Here is a 13,338-nt window from a genome sequence, read left to right on the forward strand (position 1 = left end):
TTCCATCTTGTTATCTGCAGAATGGTTGGAGGCACTCGTGGATATCCACACCCCCCCGTGAACCCCCTGCTCCCCACAGCCTCTCTCCTGCTGGGACCCCCGGGTTTTGGGGGGCATCTGCCTGGGAGGGAGGAGGCTGCTGGGACAGCCACGTCCTCACTGAGCTTTGGTTTTTCTCAGATTTCCCTTCTCCTCCCGGCCAGGACCTCGGTGTGGAGGGGAATTGCTGAGGTTGCTGTGGGGTGATGCCCCCAGGGTCTCCTCTTGCTGTGACCTCGGCCTTCCAGAGACCCCAAAACGGGGTCGGGGAGACCCTGGGCAGAGCCCAAAGCTGTTGCTGTCCCCGTGTCCCGTGGCAGGGTTGAAGCTCCAGGTGTTGCTGCCTGTTCCCAGCACTGGGACCTGTTGTCACCCCCTGATCCCAACAGGTGAGCAGCTGCCACCCATCACTCCCCATCATCTCCCTGCTTGGATAATTCCCCACCCTTAAAAACCTCTCAGCCCCAAGTCAGAAGGAATCAGGAGCTCTCGACTTCAGGGAACTCTTGATTGAAATCCCTGCCAGGCCAATTTCCCCGCTGATCACTCCCAAATCAAATCACTTCAAGCCACTGCTGGAACTTGAAAAGGGTGGCTGGGTGCAGGGGTACCAAGGGGGTGTCCCCGTCCCTCCCCCCCAGCCCCAGGCAGCTGCTTTGCTCTGAGTCTGGAAGGAGCTGGCAAAAGCATTTAGGGGAGGGGAAAAAACTGCTGTGGAAAATAATATTTAATTAGCCCCAAGAGGACCATTAATTGGCAGTCTTAATTTGAAGCCTTGCCAGGGACTCTTGTATTCCTACACCATTTAGCATAAAATTGGTCTGGAAGCTAATTTGGGGGTCACGGTTTTGTGGGGCTGAGGGGAGGGGGGGCAGGGGCTGGGGGGCAGGTCCCATGTGGCCCCTTCCCCTGAGCTTCCCTCCCCTCCTTTAACACCCTCATCCTCCTGCTGCTTTGCTCAGGGTGGGGGCAACGCTCTGGGCAATAGGATAAGGGGGGGTTCTCTGCTCAGTGCCCCCCTTTCTCCAGCCTCCAGCCTGGGCTGGGTGTTTCGTGTCCTCCTGGCTGCCCCCCAGGAGGTAACTGGGCAGGAAAAGGCTGGGACTGGGATTTGTGGATTTCTCTGGCAGTGTTCACTGCCTTAAAGTCTGGAAGCAGCATCCTGGGCAATGCTGCCACCCCTCTCCCTGCACCCATCTCGGGGAAATTCCCCCTGAATTTGTATCCAGAGCTGCCTGGCAGGGAAAGGATGGAGGATGGGTTTTTTTTTTGTGTTTTCTAAATTATTTTTTTGCCGCAGAGGTGAAGCCCCCAGGCTCGGAGAGGCTGAAGAACAAAGTGGGGAGCAGCAGAGCCTGCAGGGGCTCTTGTGCCCCATCCCTGGGCTGGGGGAGGAGGTTCTGTGGGATGCTGTGGGAGGCTCAGCTGGGGCCCAGGAGAAGCTGATGGTGCCTGGGGAAAGCAGCAGGGTGGGGATCTACACCCCATCTTCCTCCTCTCCATCCTCCTGCAGCTGGTTTCTATAGCAACGGGTACCTCTCCCCATGGCCCCTGATTGACATTCCCAGAATCCCCATCCAGGGGCAGAGGGGGTGAAGCAGCAGCAGCCCCAACCTTGGGAGCACCTCTGGGTGGCAAAGTCTCCTGGTTCTGCTGGGGGGGGGTTGCACTCCATAGCCCCTTGTCCTGCAGGAAGAGGCAGAACCTGCTGAGAGCCAGCAGTGCCCTGGGCAGTTTCTCTTTTGCCCTGGATCTGGAATCCCACTTGAGGTATCAACGCCTTGGAGGTGCTCAGAAAAACACCCCAAACCCCAGAGCCACTTGTGTTAGGGCAGGGACACCCAGGAGCTTCCGTGGCTGGAATGGGATTTACTGCCAAGTATTTTTTCCACTGCTAAAAGTGATTTTTTTGCCTCCCAGCCCAGCCCAGGAGGAGGTTTGTGAGCCAGAGACACCTGAGTTAGCGAGGTACCTGGGTGACAGGTAAGTCCCCACCTCCCTTCTCTCCCCAAAACCTCCCTGCCTGGCTCCAGCCCCATCAGCAGGCTCTGCCCATCCTTTCCTGTGTCTGCTGAGCTGTCTGGGCAGCACCCAGCAGATTTATTGGCTGATGGCATCAGCAAAGCACCCAGCCCAGCAGCAGCCCCACTGTCTGCAGCCTGGCCATAAACCACTCCAAAAATCCCAAAGTAACAGCCAACCTGGACCCCGTGCAGATCCATCCCCTCGCCCCCATCCCCGGGGGGGGTCAGGGAGCCTTTTCCTTGGCCCTGCAGGAGACGAAGCTCCCAGATAGAGTTATGCACCCATCAGCCAGCAGCTGATAAGGAGCTCCCTGGGGAGCCGGGGTTACAGGAGGTGGGAGCCAGGGCTGGCTGGTTTGGGGGGTTTATGCTCAGCACCTGACACCAAGGAGGAGCTGGGCTCAAAAAGGGAGATTCTGTCACTTCTCAGCACCATTGGATGCTGCAAACTGGGGCTGCTGGTTTCCAGGCAGCTTCTCCCCAGGGTATGGCTCCTGGGACAGGCAGGGCTGAGCTGCAGCTCCTGGGGTGCTGGAGGAGAGCTCAGTCATGGCCCTACTAAAGCCAAACACTCCCTAAATCAGCAGCCATGCAAAAAAGAAAAAAGAAAAAAAAGAAGGAAAAAAAAAAAAAAAAAAAAAAAAAAAAAAAAAAAAAAAAAAAAAAAAAAAGAGAGAGAGAGAGAAAAAGGAAAGAGAAAGAGAAAGAAAAAGAAAACCAGGGCTGATCCCTGTTGTACCCAACATCTCCTCCTAACCAGGTTTGGGAGATGCCAGGAATCCTGGCAGCAAGGGAAGGGACCAGGGGCTTGGAGTTGGTGGGTGGGGGAGATCCTGGGTTTGCCCCACAGACTTTTTGGCTCAGGTGCTCTGTGTTCTTTGTGCTCTGCCATCCTGACTGACCAAGATTTCCATTAGGGAAATCAATGAGCCAGCTCATCCCATCCCATCCCATCCCATCCCATCCCATCCCATCCTGCTGCTCTCTTGGTCATCGAAAAAGCACAAATAATGCTGAGGCCCCTTTGTGTCTCCAGGGCAACAGGAGCAGCCAGGGCTGGATTATTTGCAGAATACCCAAAATCCCTCATCCTGAAGAGTCCTGGGCTCCAGAAACACCCAGGGAGGGGATTTTTAGCAGGGGCTTGGTCCCAACCTCCTCTTGGGCTCATGAAGCCTCCTGCTCGGTGTCCCTGGCATCCCTTGTCCCCTCCTGCCTCCAACATTGGGGTTGGTTTTTTTTTCCATCCCCTCCAGACTCACAGGAATTGTTGTCCTGGTACCAAATTGCCAGCAATTCCACCCAGTGGGAATTCAGCTCGGGATTCCTTCCCCTCCTCTCCCCTCCGTCTCCCTCGGGAGCTTTTCTCATCCCACTTCCTCCCCAGGTGACAAAAAGGGACAGCAGGGAGGGCTCCAGCTCCATCCCTTCCCCTGATGCCAACTTCAGGCAGGCAGGGGGATGGGGGAGGGAGGGATGAGCTCAGGGCTGTGGTGTCCCTAAGGGTGAGGTTCTTGCCCCAAAAGCTGAGTGGGGGATGTGCAAAGCTCCTGGGGGTTCCCACCCTCCCTGGCTCCTCCACCTCAGGACTGGGATTTATTTCCTACATCTGAACTCAAGTGGTACTGAGCAGGCTTGCAGACAGCTTGAATTAGGGGTGGGAGCACGGAAGCAGATTTATTTTTTATCTTTTGTCTCCTTCCTCTGAGATTTTTAGGGAAAATACGCCAGGGCCTGGTGTCAGAGGTTGACTTTGGGGACGGAGCCAAACAAAACGTCCCCAACACGAGGCTCTGGCAGCTCCTGGTTTCTCCCCTCCCTGGTCTGAGCATCACGCTCTGCTCTGCTCTGCAAAACCTCTTCTCCTCCAGCCCCAGATGTCCCTGATGCTCCCCCAGCCCCTGTCCCCAGCAGCCTGAGCTCTCCCAGCCAGAGCTCCCCCAGCCCAATGCCCACACCTCGAGCTGATGGAGCTTTCCAACCAGTTCACTCTCCAAGCTGGTACCCAGCTCTCAGGAGAATGCTAAAAAAGTCCTGCAAAGCACAACAGCTTGTGATAGCCTCCCCACCACCCACCTTCCCTTGGCGACAGGCAAGTGTGGATTGCCCAAAAATAGAGATGAAGAGTCCCAGGGGAAGCAGATGGCAGCTGGGACTTGGGTCCCTGGCTGTCGGGTTTTCTGTCACTGCTTTAACTGCAGGATCAGGATCTGCTTCCCTTTACAGCATCCTGCTGTTCCCCAGGGCAGGGGCTCAGCCCTGCCAGGGCTTCTTAGGACCAGGAGGCCTTAGTGGTGTGGAAGGAAGATCCAATATTTTAAAGCTGAGAGGCCTTTTGGAGTCTCCTTGGAGCAGAAGGCACAGGAGGAGCAGGTGGGATTAGCTGGGAGAAAAAGGAAGAGGGAAAATGCATTCCCTGAGCATCCCTCGATTTTTAGTATTCCTGTCCTGTGGTAAAGAGCTGGTGAAGTGCTCACTGCACCTGCCTGGATGATGGTTCCCTCATTCCTTATGGATCATGGGATCCCCAGGGAAAGGGGCTCACTCTGACCCAGCTGGGGAGGGATGCTGAGAGCTGGGGGTGAGGTTCTTGCTGGATCCAGGGAAGCCCAAACAGCCTCCAGCTTGGCTCGGGCATCACTGAACTTCCATTTAAGCAGTGAGTGCAGCCAGGATTTGATCCCAGCCCTGGGAAGAACACAGTGAAAGGAAATGGGATTTGGGTTTCTAACCTAAAGAGCATCATCTCAGGGAGCCCTTTGGGGTTTGGGTGGGTGCAGGGAGCCAGCAGGGTCAGGAGCCTGGGAGCACCTCTGCCCCACTCTGCTACTCCCACATTTTTTTTTTTTTCAGTGCTTTTTGGTTCCATTTTCTAGCTCTGATGCCAGAACTGGAGGGAGCAGTGACCCCTTCCACCCCTCCCTGCTGGGTCCTCCTGGTCCCAGCCTGGGTGAGCTGAGTTCATGGGTTCTCTGCAGCTCCCTCTGCCTCCTCTCCAGCTCCTGGGGCTGAACAGCCCCTTCCAGCCTCTGGAATACCCTCAGCCAAGCAGGTTCTGCCCTCTGGATCCTCCTGTGCTGATTCCCAGGGACTCCAGAGGTTCCAATCCCTGCTGGAGCTCTGGATGTGCCCTTTCCAGCCTCTCTCTGATTTCAAGGTACAGTCTGCTGGCAGCTGGTGCTGCATTTCAGGAAAATGAGGCAGGAAAAAAAGTCCATTAGAACAGTTTTTCCCAGGGCTCACCTTGCAAATTCCTCTCAGGAACAGCCTCCCCATCCAGGCCTCTCTGACCTCTTACAAATTTTAAGGGAATTTCTCTCCAGCTGAAGCAGAGCAAAGGGAGGAAGCTCGGGGCTGACTGGCTAAATCCAAAGGGAAAAGTCCCAGGAAGATGCTGCTTTAGCTCTTGGGGAAGATCTTCCCCATCTTCTGCATCTCTGACTTTTCAAAAGTTTTCCACGTTTGTACTGGGATGAACCCAAGTTTTCTAGAAACCTTTGCCAAAACTCTTTTTTTTTTTTTTTTTTCTCTCTTTCTTTTTCTGTATGGCAGGAGAGAGATAATCGGCTGTATTTGAATTGCCAAGCTCAGCTCCGTGAGTCAGTGGGAAGCAAGAAGAAAAAAAAAAAAAAACAAAACCTCATGCAAAGCTCCTGTTGCTCATCGATTGCTGTGGAATGTGTCATCCCAAACTGCTGCCTGTCCCCTCCACACCCCCCCGGGGCCAGCACAGCGTGGTGCTGGGGGAAAATGCCCTTTGGGCACGCTCCAGCATCGACCAGCCTGGGGTTTGGGGGCAGGATCGATCCATCCCTTTCACCAGGTTCCTGTCACCTCCTGTGCTCTCCTCTTCCTGCTCTGCGGTCTCAGAGCTCTGTAACCTCCTGCACTGGGTTTTGCGGGCTCAGGGGGGGTGCTGGGAGCTGTGCTGGGTCCCAGACCTCAAGTTGGGGACACCCCTTGGCACCCTGAGCTCTGCACTGGGGCTCCGTTCAGCTGCTGGCGTGGGATTCCTGCTCCTCCAGGTTGGGAGGAATGCTTCTTTCTCATCAAGCAACCCCCCCGATGTGTCTCCTACCCCTCCTGACCCAGATTTCTGGTTCCTTCTGCTACAGAAATAACCTCAAACTTGCTCTTTTCAGCCATTTCCACCTCCCAGGCTCTCCCAGCCTGGCTGCCTGGGTCACAGCCTCTCCCTGCATCCTCCCCTTCCCCAAGATGTCACGGGCAGCCCCAGGACCTTTTTGCTGGCAGCAGAGAAAATTCCACTTCGGGAGAGGGAGAACCTGGAGAAATCCGAGTTCTTGCTGCCTCTGGTTCGACTCTTCCTCCAGCACAGGCAAATTTCAGGGTATCGGGCAAGGTTTTCCAGTGCTCTTGCATCCCTGCTAACGCCTCGGGGTTGTCTCTGCCGTCTCCTGGTGGCTGTCTGGCCAGCAGCTCAAGCACAGCCACGCTAAATACGATCTAATCCCTGCCTCTAAGTCTTCTGCTTTCTCTTTTCCCCTTTTCTTTTCTCCTCGCTGCTGCCAGCACCGTGGCATTTCCCCGGCAGGGAGGTGTTGGCCGTGACTCAGCTCTCTCCTTCCCTCTCCTCTTCCACTGAGTTTGAAGAGGAGCAGATTTGGGCACCGAGTTGTGTCCCAGCTCCCCTCTGCAGCTCATCCCTGGCATCTCCTCCTCCTCTGTCCCCAGCGCTGCCCTCGACCTTGGCAAACGCAGCTTTGCCCCAGGGATGCTCAGGATGGATGCTGTGGGGAGGTGGCTCCTCTTCTCCTTGCTCCTCTCTGCTGCCCTCCCTCCTCCCAGCACAAAAAGCCCAAACCGAGCTGCTGTTTTTCTCTCTCCTGGCTTCCTGTGACCTCTCCCTGCTTGCCCCAGCTCGTCTCCTTCCCTTTGAACTTCTGCCTCTGATCAGCCCGTGATAACTCAGCTCCCTTCTGTTCCTGAACTTCCCAGCAAACTCCACACCTTCCTCCCGAGCTCTCCTTTGGAGAAACCCCCCCAGCAGGAGGGAGCTTTCTGCAGCATCCCTGACAACTCCTCTTTCCCACCACCTCCTCTAAACCCCAGACTTAGCTGCTGGGGAATTCCAGTCATTTCCATCACCTGTCCTAAGGTGTCCTTTTGGGACCAGGCTCATGGATGGTTCAGGAGAGGCACAGGGATGTCCCACACCATTCCCTGGCCAGGTTTGCCACATTCCCTGCTACATTCCCATCATTTCATCCTAAACCATCATTTCATCCTAAGCCATCGTTTCATCCTAAGCCCGTGGTCAGAAGAGGGAGATTTGGGGTTTTTTTCCTTTCTAACAGAGCCTGCTGGTGTCTCCTGAGCTGCATCTGCCCGGGGGCTGCCAGAGGCAGGGATGGTGGGATCTGGAGGATCAAGGAAAGCCTGGATGGAGCCAGTGGAGCGTGGGCAGCCCCCAGCCTCTGTTCTCCACCCCATGCTGGGGGGGAAGGGGAGGGTTTCTTGCCTGGAAATATCGGTCATCTCCTCCATCAGCAAAGCTGCTCCTTCTAACAAGAAAATCCTCTTAAGGCTGCAGGAAGAAATCCAACCTCAGAAAGCATCTGCTTTGTCTTCCCCCGTGGGGTGGGTGGCTCTGCAGGAAAGGGGGGAGGTTTGTTCATCTCTTGTGAGGTTCCAGAGCTCTCTGACCCCTGGCCAGGGGCTGCTCTGCCACCAGGTGACAGCCCAAGGAGTGGGGCACTGCCAGGGCTCTGTCCCCCCTTTTCAAACCCTGGGGACAGCCCTTGGCCCCAGGGAGCAGCACAGGGAGTTTTGTGAAGCTTTGGGGAGCACAGGAGCGGAGGAAGAGGCTAAATCTGGGGTGAAGAGGGAGGAGAGCTGACTCCCTCAACCTCTCTTCCTCCCTTTTCCTTTTCTTCTTCATCCTCTTCCCTCCATCCCCCTCCTGTGTCCATACATTATGCATCAGCAATTCTTTGCCCACACAGCTCTTGGGGACAGAAACCTGGCTGCTGGCTGATGAAAGATGGAGCCTCCTCCTTCATAGTAGCCCAGGAACCTGCCCTCAACCTCCAAAAACCCAGAGTAATTCACAGCCCATCCCATCTTCCTCCTCCTCCTCCTCCCAGCCTGCCTGGCAAACCCACTGGGAGAGGGCAGCCCCAGCACCTTGGCTGAGCTGGAAAGACCTAGATTGGGATGAGAAGTGGGAATCCAGCCCCAATTCCCCTCTGGGACCTTGCCCAGGTTCCCTGCTGTCAGATTTGGGTGCTGGGTTGCATCAGGGGTGGGTTGCAGCCTGTCTGGGTGCCTGGTCCAGCCCCAAATCCTGCTCTGGAGCAGCATTCCCAGGCATGGTCACATCTGTCCTCGGTTGCCATGGAGATTTTCCCTCTTCCCGATGCCCAGAGGAAAGCAGTGGAGAATGGCAGAGCCGTGGAGCTGCTGCTGGAGCCTTCCTGCCCTCTGCCACCAGCATCCCCCCCCAGCATGTGTCACACAGGGTCCCCTCCACCCCCCCAGCCCCAGCTCCCAGTGGTTTAGCTGGTTTTACTGGTGAGACAGGGCTGGGAATTCAGTCCCTCTGGATTCAGGCACCCAACTGGGATAATGACACCCCCAGCCCTGCAGGGTGGGCTCAGACCTCAGGGTTTGGGTTTCCACATCGAGAGGGTGAAATCTTTTTTCCTGTCCTAAGAAACAAGCTGAGGGGGAGTGGTCAAACTCCCTGAGCAAAAATTTGACTTTTTCTTGGTCAATATTTGAATTTCTGATGGCTCCCAGGGGGCCCATCAGCTTCTTCACGTGCTCCAGGTGGGGATGGGCATGGACACAGCAGAGAGTCCCTTTCTGAGACAAAAAGATCTATTTTCTGGGGGTGGTTTTGCTTATAAACATCCACCAATATATATATTTTTTTACTGTCATTAAACCCTCGCCAGTCACCATGAATTGGAGGATCCAGCTCCTCACACTTGGATGCATTCGTGCTAGGGAATTTATTTGCATTCTCCAATATTTCCCCTCTTCTAGAGATCATCTCTTACTTGTCCAGCTCCTTTCTGGAGTGTTCCAGAAGAGATTTCCATGGGCTGGGGCAGAACACGGACTCCGAGACCCATCAGGGGGATCTGGCAAAGCTTTTCTCAAGCTCTGAGAATGTTCCCATTTGAGAAAAATACATTTACATTTGGGAGAGGAATAACCCAGACTTTATTTAGAGGCTGGAGTGTTACAGGTGGGGTTTGATGTTCTTTGCCCACAGTGGGGCTGCTCAGGAGTGGGAAGTCTGGGTGGAACAGGAGGGATCCTGTGGAGAGGGTTTGTTTTTTTTTTTTTTTAGGAGGAAAAGGAGGATGGTGGATTTGCAAATGCTGTTTGGAGGGAACCAAAAGGCTCGCTTAAGCTTTCCAGGTGGATTTTGGAAGGAGGGGGTGGGAAGGGGAAAGGTGGGAGGGCTGGTGCGTGAGTGGGTGCGGTAGAAAGGGAACCGCGGGGCTGTGCGGGCAGCGAACGCCCGAGCCCAGGGGGACAGATGTGTGTGGGATGGCTCCGGCTGAAACCCTGGTAAAAATACGAGCAAAGAAGGCTCTGGCACTTCAGCTGCTCAGGTTTTGCTCCGAAGTCTCCCAGGAGAAGCGGTGAGGAGAGGGGGACGGTGCTGGGGGGCAGCGCTGAGCTCAGACATCTCCGATTCCTTTGGCTGCTTCCCCCTCCCTCCCTCCCCTTCCCGCTTTTGGGATTGCACAGGAGATGGACAGGATTCCACCCACCAAAATCTGTACGTGAGGAGCCTGAACGTCTCCCTGGTCACAGCTGCGGGGGTTTTTGGGTTTTTTTTTTTTTGGGCTGAGCAGCATCAAGAGCCGCGATGGGTGTGGGGACATCAGCAGGGCACACACACCCACCCCCCCCAGGGTGCTCAGGATGCTCAAGTGATGCTCAAATCAAGGCTCCCATTTCCAGCCTCTGCCAGGTGCTGGGTTCCTCCCCTTGGGTGGAGCTGGGGGGGTTTTAAGGGCACAGACAAGAGTGGGTTCAAGGTTTTATTCTTCCTTTTTGCAGCTGTGCTGGGAGGGGAAGGTTTGGCACTGCCTGCTGTGAAGCAGCCTGTTAATGGGGGGGTGATTCCACAGGGAGGTGGGTGACAGAGTCAGACTGAAAAATAAGAAAAAAAAAAACCTTTTTAGGGGCTGCAGAGATTTAGGAACTCAGAGTTGGGGGAGCTTGCTGAGACCTAGAGGAGGAATCTTGCAGGGTTAATCTTGTTAGCCCCATGGTGTTAAACTTTGGGGGCTCTTCAGAGCTCTTCAGGGCCGTGGTGCTGAGCCCCACTCATCCCTGGGTGGCATTTCTGTCCCTTTGCAGGGTGACAGGAGCTCAAAGCATTGCAGTGTGTGCTGGAGCTGCCCAGCAGAGGAGAGAGGGTGAGGATGGCTCAGATAATTCCAGGCATGGAGCAGCCAAATCTCATCCTGTGGCGGGTACTTCAAAGGACTTTTTAGGACAAGTCAGACCAAAAAAGAAATGTATGATAAATAATTAAGAGCCGAGGCTCAGCTTTCGTGTTCCCTCCCATCCAGTGCCAGTGGCAAAGGGACCTCCAGCCCCATCTGTAGGGCTGGGGGGGTCAGGAAAGGGAGGGAAAAATGGAAGAAGGTTTGGGATCCTCTTTATTTGCCCCTCTCCTTCCATTGGGAAGGAAAAAGGCTGCAGGGCCCTGCGGGGGGATGGTGTTGGGGGTGTTTTGGGGGGCCCTGAGCCAGCCCCCTGTGGGATCCCACAGGGATCAGAGTTCTTGGCTCTCCTGAAGAGCTGGCACCCCCGTGGTGTGGTTACACACGGTGTCTGCTTCCCTTTCCAAATTAAATCCCTCTCTTGTGGCTGCAGGACCTTCCCTCTCCTTTCCTTCCCCTCTCCCAAAGCCTCAGAAAACAGAAAATAAATAAACTCGGGCTCTTCTCTGCATTCTTCCAAGAAACCTTGGGTGTTTTCAGGTCACTCCCATGATTTCAGGCAGAGCTGCCTGGTTGTCCCCCAGGGCCATGACTGCCCTGTCCTGTCTTGTCCTGTCCTGCCACCCCCCGTGAAGGTGCTTGGGGAGGGGGTGTCAGCCCAGCCTTGTGTCACCCCCGTGTCCCCAGGACCAGCCTCTTCCACACGTGTTTTTAATGGGTTTTTTTTTTTTGGAGCCAGGAGCTTGCCTGCTGGTATTTTACATGCAAGGTTATTGGAAGGAGACCAGCAAAGGTCTGTAACCTCTCCGCTGATGAGGATGAAGTGCTTATTTAATATGTTTCAGCTTTCAAATATTTCTCCTTAATGTGTTTTTGAGATGGCTGGAGCTCTGAGGGGAATATGTAACTTGTTAGAAAATAGATCTGCCCATTAGACCCTGTTTCAGCTCATTTAGAGACGTTTCACTGCCTGGCTTGGATCTGCTGTGATCAAACCCCCGTGTCTGGGCAGGACAGGAGCTGTGACCCAGCACCACCCCCCTGCCAGGACCGGGTTTTGCCGGTACCAAACGTGTTGGGCTCTGCAGGGGCTGTGGGGAAGCTGCCCCAGCACCATTGGGTTCTCTGGGACCTTCCTGGCCGCTCCTTGGTGGCTCTGAGTTTGTGCCTCTGTCCTTGAATTTCCCACCTGGTGCTCCACACGAATTAACTCCACATCCCCCTGGGTTTGGGGGATGCTCTGGGGGATCCCAGAGCCCGTGGGGAGGGCAGGGCCTGTCCCACACTTGTTGTCCCCCTTGGTTTGGGAGGTGCCAGGGTGCTGGATGTCACCGGGGGGCAGTTGTGTCCCTGTCCAGCAAGTGATGGTTCAGAGTTTCTTGGTGGCAACTCTCAGAGAGCAGCAGATCAGGATTTGGTATTAAACGGGAGACTTTTCATGCCAGGGGGAACTTAAACTCCTCCAATCTGCCCACCAGCGAGACACAGACTGGAGGAGTTCACTCCACGGTATAAATACTTCACCTCTTATTCCACCTCCAAAATGCTCCCAGGTCTAACAGCAGCTCTTTCCATTTCCATTTTTCATTCATATTTTTTTTTCCCCCCCTCTATCTCGTTCCCCCTTTTTGTCCCCAGCAGCCAGAGCTCCCTTTTTCCCTCTCTCCTTCCTCAGCAAGATGCAGCTGCAGGGGTGCGAGGTGATGCTGGGGTGCATCACCAGATGCTGGGGTGCATTATCAGATGCTGGGGTGCATTATCAGGTGCTGGGGTGCACCATGAGATACTGGGGTGCACCATGAGATGCTGGGGTGCATTATCAGATACTGGGGTGCATTATCAGGTGCTGGGGTGCATTATCAGATGCTGGAGGTGCCTGGGATCACGGTTCAAGCCCACGGGGCCCCACCACTGAGCAGGGCCAGACACGTTGCAGTGTCACACACACATCCCGTGCCAGCCTTGGGATGTCCCCCACCCCCTGGCTGTGCGTGCCGGGGCCCGTGCTGCTGTCAGGACCGTGTCAGCCCCATCAAGATGCACTTGGCTGGCTCTGGAAAAGCCTTTTGCCCCCTGGATGTTCTCTAATGGAGGCAGCGTTGCTGCCTTCCCCCGCCCTGGGCAGCAGCTCTGCTGCTAATGCAGTGCTGGGGGGGGGGGACAAGGGGGCTGGCATCTCCCCCACCTCCCTGTCCCCAAGCTGAGGAAATGCTGGCAGCTCTGCGGCCCCCATCCCGTGGGAATAGGTGGGAAGGAAAAGGGGGAAAGGCTGCCCAGCCCTCCGGGGAAATCGTAGGGAACCGAACGTCCGCTTGTTGATTTTTAATTTTCTCCCCCAGGTTGGTTCCTTTGGGCAGGGAGGTGTCGGTGGGGAGCTTGGGGGTTCCTGTCACACACACGCGAGTGCCCAGAGCCGCAGTGGGTCCCCACGGGGTGGTGGCACTGCCAGGCGGGCTGAGCCCCGGTGTCACAGGTGCCCCGGTGTCACCGGAGCTTTGCTGCCGAGGCAGCCGGGGTGGGAATTTGGGGTCGGCAAATCCCGGACAAGCCGTGAGGCCCCGGAGCTGCTGGCAGCATTTCCACCACCTTTTTCCCCTTCGTTTCCCCGGACTCACCTTTTCCAGCAGAAGCAGCAGCCCTGCCCGCGGGTGCCACCCCCCGCCCCTCTCCCACGGGAGGTACAAATGTGGCTCTGCTGTCCCCTCTCCAGCTGGGTAACACCTTGGGAAGGCTCCTCCTGCCACCCCGCAGCATCCCCTCTGCTCCGGCTCCCTCTAACCCCATCGGGAGGTGCTGGCAGAGGGTGACAACCCGGTGTCACCCCCGGCATGGGGGCAGGG

At 55.7% G+C, this 13,338-nt stretch overlaps 1 protein-coding gene across 1 annotated transcript in view; it reads left to right on the forward strand.

Annotated features, from left to right (window-relative positions):
• PCGF2 (polycomb group ring finger 2) overlaps window positions 1–13,338 on the forward strand; it is a 97,042-nt gene that overhangs the window by 82,623 nt on the left and 1,081 nt on the right. The window lies entirely within an intron of this gene.

Source organism: Heliangelus exortis, chromosome 29 (assembly GCF_036169615.1).
Source record: "Heliangelus exortis chromosome 29, bHelExo1.hap1, whole genome shotgun sequence".
Classification (NCBI taxonomy): Eukaryota; Metazoa; Chordata; class Aves; order Apodiformes; family Trochilidae; genus Heliangelus; species Heliangelus exortis.